The 12904-nt window shown below is 38.5% G+C and overlaps 1 long non-coding RNA gene across 1 annotated transcript in view; it reads right to left on the reverse strand.

Annotated features, from left to right (window-relative positions):
* Positions 1-751: 751 nt before the first annotated feature.
* The window catches only part of LOC126076287 (uncharacterized), a 36681-nt gene continuing 24528 nt past the window's right edge, over positions 752-12904 (reverse strand). Inside the window, exon 3 of the long non-coding RNA XR_007517466.1 lies at positions 752-833. This is a non-coding gene — a long non-coding RNA (uncharacterized LOC126076287). The remainder of the gene's footprint in view (positions 834-12904) is intronic.

Consider the following 12904-nt stretch of genomic DNA (forward strand, 5'->3'; position numbering starts at 1 on the left):
AAGGATGAATCTTCTACCATGAGGAAAGATTTTTTTGCAATGTTCTCCTTTAACTACCTTAGAAGGAAAAGAAGTAGATGCCTCATATTTGGTATTACAAATTGGCAGGCATATTTATTAAATCTAAGTTCATTATTACATAGTATAACGTGCGAAAAAATGGTTTGAACTCTTAGATGTTCAAAGATGTTCTAGCCCTCCTTTTCCTTTCACCTTAATGAATATTATACATGCTTTAAATCATGATTTCCACCTTCTAGAGTGAAGTCATGTTCCTATGGGCCAAATATTAGGTACGCTTTCATTACTTTGAAATTCAGCTAAACATTCAAACAAAAGTTTTAGATTCTTAATTTTCTAATCGACAAATGTGTGAAATGCATTTTTTAAGAAGTCAACCTATTAATTTTTCTGTAGTGATTAGAGATTTCCAGTTCAATCAACTTGGCATATTCAAAATGGCATCAGTTTATTTTAAAAAATATATCAGAGTAGTAGTTTTAAAAGAACAGTATGTGTGGCTGAATCTGTACACATTCTGTAAGTGAAATTAGTATCCCTGCTTGACTTTGCTGAAGGCTGCTAGAGGGTATTGATCAGCCTAGAAGTATTTCTGAGTCATCTATAAGACAAACCACGCACTGCGAAAAAAGAAAATGAAATAAAAATTGAGAATCCACACTAACGTCTAAGATTTCAAAGAGCCCTAAAGAGAAGTAGTCACTGTGGTATAAAATACAGATTTCACTTGCCTTTCCACGTGGGTAGGAATAACACCAGCAATATGTTCTCATTACCCGTTGCCATTGAGTCGATTCCAACTCATAGCGACCCTATTAAAGAATGATATATTATAAAGGCAATACATTCATTGTTGAAATTTTGGAAAATCCATAGAAACATGAAGAAAAAAATTCACCTCTAATCCATCATCTACCAGACAACCAGTGTTAACATTATGCATTCTGTATTTTCTTCCAATGTTTTTTGATGCAGTATTCTAAAATCTAGGGAGGGCTGCATTCTGATTTTTTATCAAAATTACTACGCATTTTCCCATAACATTAAAAATTAGGTAAACACGTTAAATTTCAAAAAGAGTAAGGTGTTGGGGTGTAGAAGGCGAGAGAAAACTGATTTAGGGCATTGAAGTGATGTAGTGATCAAAGTAATGAATTCTGCTTGTGTGTGTGCCTGTGCACGTTATGCCTGAGTGCCATGCCCAAGCACTGGCAGCACAGTAGTTAAAGCACTCAGCTGCTAACCAAAAGGTGGGTGATTCAAACCCATCAGCCATCCCCTGCGGAAAGATACGGCAGTCTGCTTCCGTAAAGATTACAGCCTTGGAAACCTTATAGGGCTCTTCTACTCAGTCCTATAGGATTGTCATGAGTCAGAATCAACTTGACAGCAATGGGTTTTTTTCAGAGTGTCATATTCACAGCATTTATTGTATGGTGTTTGTATTTCATTTTTGGTACAACGTTGAGAATTAGCTCAAAAAGAGATTTAGGACCATAAAGGATATGTTGTTGTTACTACTACTGTTACTTCTATGCCTACTACTAAGACCTGTGGGCTGTAAAATATGAAAAAAGTTAGAAAAAAATTTTGTTTGCTGTTGTTGCTTCTGTTCCATAGCTAAGGAAAGATGCACTTTGATACATAAAATGCACAGTCATTTCCCCCTTCTCAGAAGAGTGTTCATATTTGAGAAGCAAGGAGCAACTTGAAGTAAAAAAGTTTAAACGATAACTCTATGATACCAAGTAAAAACTCGTCAACTTTCTCATCAATAAGACCCTTCCTTCTTCTGAGAGGCAATAGTTTAGTTCCTTGAGTAGAACAGTCATCTGGAGTATACAATAATATATTTGTAAACAGGTATTCCATAAGAATTTATTTCATTATTATAAAATACAATATCTAAATTAAAATAACAAACAAAATAATTTTCAATATTGGGGCATCATAAAAGTCATTTTTGCAAGTAGGTCCACAACTATTTCCTCACTTAACCACTCCCATCTCCTTCTCTTCATTTCCCCCTTATCAAATTTTGAACTATAGGAAAAAGCTATGCGTTTTCCTTATAAGCCATGGGTCAAATTGTGTGCACTAAGAGTTAAAATAAAATATTTATGTATTCCATGAGCTATTAGCATTAGTTTCATGGCCGAATCCTTCTCAATAATACAATCTATTTTGATGATTAACTCCACAAATAACCATACTGTTGAAAAATTGAGTTCCACAAGTAAGCGTAATTATAGTTTGATCTAACAGACCAACTTCCTCCAATCTCTTAATTAGATCTTCGCTAATTCCTTTTCTCTCCCATCCTTCCTCCTCCTATGCTTTTTCCTTTCTTTCTTCATTTGTTTTCTCTTTCTGTTTTGTACACCTTTATTCAGTAAGCTTATTTGAATTTGTTGAATTGAAATCTATTGAATGCTAGCTCTCTATAGAGCTAATGTCTTCTACTTACACCTGGAGGCACACATATTTTCTGCAAACAGTGATAGAGATGCATGCCAGTACACCAAAGTCTCTACTATAAACTTAACTTCTCTAACACAGAACAACAAATGAACTGAAAACTTGGAGAGCCCTCAAGGTGCTAATGTTTGCCAGTAAGGATTCTAAGCAGACTGCCTGGCAAAGCAATAAAAGCCTTAAATGGTTTGGGGACCCTCAGTCCCTGCTTTGTAAAGTATTCATGAGGTACAATTACGGTGACTTGCTACCTTGATATGATTTCCAGTAGCCTCAAGCACTCTCTGCATCCGGTTTGACCTCCTTTGCTACCTTTGACATTGATCTATTTTTGAGATTGTAGCTACAGGCTTCATGTTTGAACCTGAGATTAAAGCTGGAAATAAAAGTCTCCATAATGTCTCACCTTATAAGTTGATGGCCTGGCATTTCAGTCCTTTCTACTAATCAGGACGCCCACTGAACAGCCTATTTGGGAAACACGATCTTCAGGGACTTGAATAGTGATGACACTACAGCAAAAAGGTTGTGGGGAAAGGAGGAAGAAAAGGGCTTGTTTTGACACTTAGACTGCTCCTGAATTATAGAAGGGAAGCAGAGGGAGTTGCTAAAAATGGACACAAGTGCTTTGTATTGGATATTGGCTCATTCAATACATCCCACTAAAAAAAAAAAAAAAGAGACGACAAAATTCATGCTTTTTCCTTCTCTTTATGAGGCTTACTAAGATGTCTCTCTGTTTTGTATGCCCATTACTCTTTCCACTCTGCTTGTTTTACTACCAACTAGCTTTTTCTTCTATGTCCCTGTCATGGACTGAATTATGTCTCCTCAAAAATATATGTATCAACTTGGTTAGGCCATGATTCCCAGTATTGTGTAGTTATCCTCCATTTTGTGATTGTAATTTTATGTTGAGAGGATCAGGGTGGGATTGCAACACCACCCTTACTCAAGTCACCTCCCTGATCCAAGGTAAAGGGAGTTTCCCTGGGGGTGGGGTCTGCACCACCTTTTATCCCTCAAGAGATAAAAGGAAAGGGAAACAGAGAGTTGGGGACCTCATAACATCAAGAAAGCAGCACCAGGAGCAGAGCGTGTCCTTTGGACCTGGGGGGTCCCTGCGCCTGAGAAGCTCCTCAACCAGGGGAAAACTGAGGATAAGGACCTTTCTCCAGAGCCAACAGAGAAAGCCTTCCCCTGGAGCCAGAGCCCTGAAATTGGACTTGTAACCTACTAGACTGTGAGAAAATAAATTTCTCTTTGTTAAAGCCATCCACTTGTGGTGTTTCTGTTATGGAGGTACTAGGTGACTAAGACAGTCCCCTCCCAATGCAATCTGGAGTATTCTTATTTCTCAATAGCAATTTTCTACAATTTCCTTCGCCCTTTGAGGCTTTTTGCTATGTTTAGCAGTTTCCAAAAGGTAATGAATTTCTCTTTTTTTTTTTCTCTCTCTTGCTTCTCCCACTCTGATTCTTTCTTCCTTTTTCCCTTTTTCTGGGGTTATCCTTAGGTTCTTCAAAATAAAGGAACAACTCCATAATTAACAATGTAATGCCAATAGGAAAATATAATTGTACCTTCCAGATACTAAAAGAAGGAGCAGAAAGAGAGAGGAAAGAAGCACAGCAAGTCTTATAACATGGGTGCCGGGCCTTTCAGGCAAAGGGGGCTCTATTCTCCAGTTAATTTCTGCTTAGAAACAAAAGGTTTTTCAGAGAATAGGCAAAGAGAAGGGCTTGAATGATGCTCCAATTTGCATTTCTGCTCACACCATATTCTTGTTCAATTGACTAGAGAAAGGTTCTTTTTTTTTCCTGTCACAAATGGAAGCACCTGTTTAAAAATACTTGAATCAAATTTTGTTCACAATTACTATTTTTCTCAAACTTGTCTCTGATAGCCAAAGGAATAAATGCTGAAACCTATTAAGTTTTTTCTTGTTTTTAAACCCTACATTAAATAACTTGAAATAGGACTACACAGTGAGAAAAAACCTTGTCTCAAGGATCAGAGAAGATGTAGGTTACAACACAAGCTCTGTGATTAACTGTGTGATATTAAGTAAATCATTTAAAGTCTGTGGTCTTCCTTGTCTTTTTTAAAAATTAGGAATTTGTATTAGATAATCTGGGATGTCCCTTCAGGAGTCCCTAGGTGGTGCAAACAGTTAAGCACCCAACTACTAACCAAAAGGTTGGCAGATTAAACCCCCAGAAGTGCATGGTGGCATAGTGGTTAAGCGCTATGGCTGCTAACCAAAAGGTCAGCAGTTCAAATCTACCAGGTGCTCCTTGGAAACTCCTTGGAGCAGTTCTACCCTGTCCTACAGGGTCACTATGAGTCGGAATCAACTCAGTGGCAGTGGGTTTGGTTTTTTTGGTTTGGTAGACGTGCACAGGAAGAAAAACCTGGTGATCTACTTCCAAAAGATCACAGCCTTGAAAACCCTACGAAGTGCAGTTCTACCCTCTGTGCATGGAGTCACGTGGGGTCCCCATAATTTGGAATTGACTCGATGGCACCCAGTTTTGTGTGTGTGTGTGTGTGTTTTAATATCCCTTCCAGTTAAAAAAAAATGTTTGGTCTTTTTTCACCTTTACAATTCAAAAGCCTTGTTTCTGAAGCAGGTAGGCACTGCATCCTTGTTAGTTTTAGGAAAAGTCCTCTGCTCCTGATGGGAGTGCACAGAAAAGCTCTAACCTGCACAGCTTTCTTTTAGGTGCTTTCTTCATATTTGTGCTGATCTGAAAGAGTGGGAACAGGCTTACTCTGGTTTTCTACAGTATTTCTAATGGGATCTCTGTCAATGATCCACAGTCATTTTAAGCACCATTATCTAAGAACTGGAAACCCTGATGGTGTCGTGGTTAAGTGCTACAGCTGCTAACCAAAGGGTCAGCAGTTCAAATCCACCAGGTGCTCCTTGGAAACTCTATGGGGCAGTTCTACTCTGTCCTATAGGGTCGCTATGAGTCGGAATCGACTCGACGGCACTGGATTTGGTTTTGGTTTGATCTAGGAACCACATTTTCAAACTCTTATGTTTTTCAGACGCTGTTGGCTGCCATCTTCTGTGGCTTGCAAAAATCTAGAATACTGACTAACCAACCAACCAAACAAACAAAAAATCCACAGCTGCCACCGAGTCAATTCTGACTCATGGCTACCCAGTATGTGCAGAGTAAAACTGCTCCATAGGGTTTCCTAGGCTGTGACTTTTTTGAAGCCGATCCCCAGGCCTTTCTCCAAAGTGCTTCTGGGTGGATTTGAACAGCCAAAACTTTCAGCTAGTACTCAAGCACTTAACTCTTTGCACCACCCAGGGACTCTTAAAATACTGATGCTTTTTAAGTGCCCACACCAATCATTAGCTTATCAATGCATGCCTCATCCCCCTTGTTATGGATTGAATTATGTCCCAGAAAAAAATATGTGTATTAATTTGGCTGGGCCATGATTCCTGGTATTGTGTGATTTTCCTATATATTGTAAAATCCTGCCTCTGTGATGTTAATAAAGGGAGGATGGGCAGCAGTTGTGTTAGTGAGACAGAACTCAGTCTACAAGATTGGTTTGTGTCTTGAGGCAACCTCTTGAGATAGAAAAAGAGAGAAGCTAGCAGAGAGATGGGGGCCCTCATACCACTAAGAAAGTGGTGCCGGGAACAGAGCACGTCCTTTGGACCCAGGGTTCCTGTGCAGAGAAGCTCCCAGTCTGGGGGAAGATTGATGAGAAGACTGACAGAGAGAGAAAGCCTTCCCCTGGAGCTGACACCCTGAATTTGGACTTCTAGCCTCCTTTACTGTGAGTAAATAAATTTCTCTTTGTTAAAGGCATCCACTTGTGGTTTTTCTGTTATAGCAGCACTAGATAACTAAGACACCCCTCTTGCCCCTACCAGGATCACTCTTGTTTCTCCTTTATTACTCAGCTTTGGCTTTGCCCCTTTCCAGAATCTTCTTTGACAGCTCCAGACTGCTTAGATGCCTTCTTCTGTGTTACAGCAGCACCTGTGCTTACCAGGATGTGAGAGCACTTATCAGACTCACAACTAATACAGTGGCTTCACAAAAAAAAAAAAAAAAAAAAAAAATGCCGTCAAGCCAATTAGGGCATAATACATAAAAACTGGGTATTATATTCCCATAAGAAAATGGGCTTTGGAGTCTACTTACTTCAACAGCTATCAATAGTGATAACATTTCAATAAAAAGGCTTTAGCCTGGTCTGGTTTGTTTTCTTCAATTTCCCCTCTATCAGGAATACTGTTTTGGATTCTTTACAACAAATATTTAATCTTGCTATTAACCAAAAACCTACATGGTAAAACAAAATCTTCAAAAATTTTTTTTTTCCCAGACACTACTCCTTTACCTAATTCTTCTTTCACTATATGGCTCACAGGTGTAGAGGGTAGGGGGGATGTTACAGAGACATCTGTCCTTTCAATCTTTATTCAAGGAGTCCCCAGGGAAACTAGTTGTCCTTCATGTTAACCACAAAATTCTAATCATGGGGATCCCAGGGCTGTACCACTTGTGGCCACACAACTTACATCTCCTGCTTTGCTGAGAATTGCTCTTGCTTTCCTAGACACACAAACATTCAGGTATCCCTCTCCCTCTTCAGGATGGTCATGTTCTTTTGTTTCTTCTCATTCTTTAAAACTCAAGTCTATATTTATTAGGGTTGGAATTGTGTCCCCCAAAATAATGTGTTATAAATTCTAACCTCTATGTCTGTGGTTATAATCCCATTTGGGAATGGGTTGTGTTTGTTAGGTGAACAAGGCAGGGTTAGCATAGGTTGCATTTTGAATAAATCTCTTACAAAATAAGAGCAAATTAAGCAAGCAGAAATGAAGGGAAGATAGAGGCCAAGCCACATGGAGATCTCCAAGGAACCAGGAAACAGAAACTGAAAAGACAAGGGCTTTCCCCCAGAGCCTACAGAGACAGAAAGCCTTTCCTTAGAGCCGGTGCCATGAATTCAGACTTCTAGCCTCCTAATCTGTAAGAAAATAAATTTCTGTTTATTAAAGCCATCTACTTTTGGTATTTCTGTTAAGCAGAACCAGATAACTAAGACAGAATTTATCTTTGCTAAGAAATCTTCAGCTCACTCTCTATATCCAAGAATTAATTAAGTAGGATAAATATATAAACAAAAACCTTCCTGAAGGCCAGATTTCTGAAAGACTGGAAAACTGCACTGAGGAGGTTTGGGAGCAAATGAAGTAACAATAGAGAAAAGAAGATGATCTTTTGGGTGGTTTAGGCATATCCTTGTCTACAGGATGGAATAAAGCAAATCTTTTTTATTTCTTTTATATTTATTTTTCACACTCTAAAGTGGCGTGCATTTCCCTTTTGAATTCACTGATGACTTTGAGATATATTCTCACGTCTAATGCTGCCATGGGGAAGCACACAGTTGGGAGAAAACATTTATAGATGCTACTGGAAGATTTCTGTTAATTCAAGTCATGTGGGATTGTGTAATGAATTCATTTCCACGTACTCTAATATTGTATAATAAAATGCACCTGTAATATAAATTAAAAACATTTATAATAAATATACATTTCAAGGGCCTCTTGACATTGCAAATAAAGAAAAGGTACGTATTTGTGACAATTTTAACAAGTGGATATACAAACCATATATTTTCACACATATGCTAATTACTGTTCTATGAATAGCCAATAATTGATTGCAAGGTATTTTGCAGGTGTTAAATCTGTACAAATACAAGATCATCCTAAGAATTTTAAAAACCCATGGCTGATGATGGCTGACTAGGTAGAAGCTACCGCGGATCCTTCTTGCAACAAAAAACAAGTGAACCGATCACATACATGACAATCTATGAACCCTGACCATCAAACACAGAACTAAGGAGTTGACCTGAGTGACAGGGGAGTGAAAAGCTGCGCACTGAAGCACCGACCATTTCTGAAACTGGCGTCCTGCGCCACAGCCTCGAGCTCTCACAGTTCCCTGGTGCCAGAGTGGTGGGGCTGATCGCAGCTTACTGAAATGGGGCAAGTATGGGACGCAGCCCTAAGCCCTAACTTCCTGGAGTAACCTCAGCAGAGATTCAGCCAGCGCAAGCAGACTGCACACTGACGCAACTGACAGGAGAACGAGAAACCACGGGGAAGCAGCGACTGTTTTCAGAGCCTGGAGCGCAGAATCCTAGCCAGAAAACCTTGGCACTGGGCTTTGGACTAGGAGCAGAGGAGCCATCACAGCTTCCTGAGACTGCATAAGCACAGGTCGCGGGCCTGACCCTCAGGGGCAATCTCGACCCAGCCAGCACACAGGCTACATGCCACTCTAGAATCTCAGATAAAACAGTCTTCACCAAACAAAATAAGTAACTTTGTCTGTATTGCTGTGCTACTCTCTCCTATCTATCTGATCGCTTCCCTTGTGCCCCAGGTGGCTTCATTAACATTGGAATTTTCTGGGCCAGAGAGTGAAGTACTCTGAGGGTTTTTTTTTTTTTTCCTAACCCATTCTCCTGGCCTAAGAAAAGCAGCAATTAACCATCCTGGGGGGAAAAGTCCTTCCCTGACTTCCCTAAACTGAAATAATAATACACAACTAGCTCCAGCCAAGCATAAGAGATCCACAGTTTTGGGCTTTCAACCCTACAGTGAACCAAGTGGCTATTATAATGCAAAGGCAATTCTGATAGAGATCTGACTGCAATTGTTTTACCAGAGCAGTGAAAAGCCAAGTTTGGAGGTCTGATACCTCTCTACCTATTAAACAGAGCCCTTACTGATCCACAGCAGGGAACTGAGGGCTGAAGCTTCACCCACACCACCTAGCCACCTGCTAAAGGGGTCTGAGGATAGTGACGCCTACCAATCTTTAGAGGTATGAGCATTGGGTGCCTAAGGTACAGCTGCAGAGCCCACCCACCAAAGTGCTCTAGGAATAGAGACACTTCTACCTCACTGACACATGGGGTAAGGCTGTCAGCATCGTGCCCTCCTTGGAGTGTGACCCCTGCCAATACTAGAATCTGGTGCATACAATCATCACCACTACTCCTCTAAGTTAATAGGTGACAGCCTACACCACACACTAGGTGACCCACAATCAGGACACCTAAGCTGATTCTATTCAAGAATAGTGAATGGGCTCATAGGCTCAAATATCTGGTAACAGCTCAAACCAGCTGGTAATAGGACATAAGTGATTAAAAGGCTACAATAATCAAGATAGCGCAATCTAGTAGCCCATCTGGGTGTATCGAAACAAAACAAAAGAAGAATATAAGACTCAGTGAGCAAATATAAAATAAATCATTACAATATCTTATAGATGGCTCAGAGACAGCAGATGATATCAAATCACATAAAGAAGCAGACCATGATTGCTTCTACAAATCCCCAAATTAAAGAATCAAAATCTTTCCCAAAAGAAGATACAACCCTGGAATTGTCAGATGTAGAATATAAAAGACTAATATACAGAATGCTTCAAGACATTAGGGATGACCTCAGAAATGAAATAAGGCAATCTACAGAAAAAGCCAAGCAACACACTGATAAAGCAGTTGAAGAAATCAAAAAGATTATTCAAGAACATAGTGAAAAAATTCATAAACTGCAAGAATCCATAGAGAGACAGCATTCAGAAATCCAAAAGATTAACAATAAAATTACACAATTGGACAACTCAATAGGAAGTCAGAGGAACAGACTTGAGGAATCGGAATGCAGAGTGGGGGAGTTGGGGGATAAGGCAATTGAGACCAATATAGTTGAAGAAAAATCAGATAAAAGAATTTAAAAAAATGAAGAAAACCTAAGAATCATGTGGGACTCTATCAAGAAGGATAACTTGCATGTGATTGGAGTTCCAGCACAGGGAGGGATAACAGAAAACACAGAGAGAATAGTTGAAGATCTGTTGGCAGAAAAATTCCCTGGCATCGTGAAAGATGAAATGATATCTGTCCAAGATGCTCATCCAACACCATACAAGATAGATCTAAAAAGAAAATCACCAAGGCATATTATCATCAAACTTGCCAAAACGAAAGATAAAGAGAAAATTTTAAAAGCAGCCAGAGATAAATGAAAAGTCACCTACAAAGGAGAATCAGTAAGAATAAGTTCAGACTACTCGGCAGAAACCATGCAGGCAGGAAAGCAATGGGATGACATATATAGAGCACTGAAGGAGGAAAAACTGTCAGCCAGGAACCATATATCCAGCAAAACTCTCTCTCAAATATGAAGGTGAAATTAAGACGTTTACAGATAATCACAAATTTAGAGAATTTGCAAAAACCAAACCTACAAGAATTACTAAAGGAAATTCTTTCATCAAAAAATCAATAATATCAGATACCAATACAACACAAGGTCACAGAACAGCCAGATATCAACTGAAATAGGGAAATCACAAAAACAAAATAAGATTAATTTTAAAAAGAAAAAAATTCAAAACAGGGAATCAATGAAGTCATTATGTAAAAGATTACAATAATCAAGAAACAGGGACTAAATACAGGAGGCATAGATCTTCCAGATGGGGAGAAAAACAAGGCTATATATGATGATACAAGTTAGGTTTTTACTTAGAAAAATAAGGGTAAATATTAAGGTAACCACAAAGCATTAAACAGATCATCACGTGCTCATATGCAAGTTCAAGTTGAAACTGAAGAAAATTAGAACAAGTCCATGGAGCCAAAGTATGACCTTGAGTATATCCCACCTGAATTTAGGAACCATCTCAAGAATAGACTTGACGCGTTAAATACTTGTGACCAGACTAGACAAGTTGTAGAGTCACATCATAGACATTGTACATAAAGAAAGCAAGAGATCATTAAAAAGGCAGGAAAGAAAGAAAAGACCAAAATGGATGTCAGAAGAGACTCTGGAACTTGCTGTTCAACATTAAATAGCTAAAGCAGACAAAAGAAATGATGAAGTAAAAGAGCTGAACAGAAGATTTCAAAGGGCAACTTGAGAAGACAAAGTATTATAATGACATGTGCAAAGACATGTAGTTAGAAAACCAAAAGGGAAGAACATGTTTGGCATTTCTGAAGTTGAAAAAATGAAGAAAAGATTCAAGCCTCAAGTGGCAATATTGAAGGATTCCATAGGGAAAACATCAAATGACACAGGAAGCATTAAAAGAAGATGGAAGGCAAAGAGGTCTAATAATTCCATACTTCAAAATAAAAACCAAGAAAAACATAACGACTCAGCAAAAATAAATTCAACTACTATGAAAATGAGGAACACACAATTTGCAAAGAAAAACTTAGCACAAAAAAGTAAGTGGAAAAATGAAATTGTCAACAATACACAAAAAAGGCATCAAAATGACAACACTAAACTCATACTTAGCGGTAATTACGCTGAATGTAAATGGACTAAATGCACCAAAAAGAGAGAGAGAGCCTCAAAATGGATTAAAAAAAAAAATGATCTGTCTATATGCTGCCTACAAGAGACACACCTTAGACTTAGAGACACAAACAAACTAAAACTCAAAGGATGGAAAAAAATATATCAAGCAAACAACAAGCAAAAAAGAGCAGAAGTGGCAATATTAATTTCTGACAAAACAGACTTGAAAGTTAAATCCACCACAAAGGATAAAGAAGGACACTACATAATGATTAAAAGGACAATTTACCAGGAAGATATAACCATATTAAATATTTATGCACCCAATGGCAAGGCTGCAAGATATATAAAACAAACTTTAACAGAATTGAAATCTGAGATAGACACCTCCACAATTATACTAGGAGACTTCAACACACCACTTTCAGAGAAAGATAAGACTTCCAGTAAGAAGCTCAATTAGAGACACGGAAGATCTAATTGCTACAATCAACCAACTTGACCTCATAGGCTTATAGAGAACACTCCACCCAACAGCTGCAAAGTGTACTTTTTTTTCTAGTGCACATGGAACATTCTCTAGAATAGATCACATATTAGGTTATAAAACAAACGTTTGCAGAACCCAAACATAAAAATATTACAAAGCATCTTCTCAGACCATAAGGCCATGAAAGTAGAAATCAATAACAGAAAAATCAGGGAAAAGAAGTCAAATACTTGGAAACTGAACAATACCCTGCTCAAAAAAGACTGGGTTATAGAAGACATTAAGGAGGGAATAAAGAAATTCATAGAATGCAATGAGAATGAAAACACTTCCTATCAAAACCTCTGGGACACAGTGAAAGCAGGGCTCAGAGGTCAATTTATATGGATAAATACACACATACATAAAGAAGAAAGAGCCAAAATCAGAGAACTATCCCTACAACTTGAACAAATAGAAAGCAAGCAACAAAAGAATCCATCAGGCACCAGAAGAAAACAAATAATAAAAATTAGTGCAGAATT

Source organism: Elephas maximus, chromosome 1 (genome assembly GCF_024166365.1).
Source record: "Elephas maximus indicus isolate mEleMax1 chromosome 1, mEleMax1 primary haplotype, whole genome shotgun sequence".
Classification (NCBI taxonomy): domain Eukaryota; kingdom Metazoa; phylum Chordata; class Mammalia; order Proboscidea; family Elephantidae; genus Elephas; species Elephas maximus.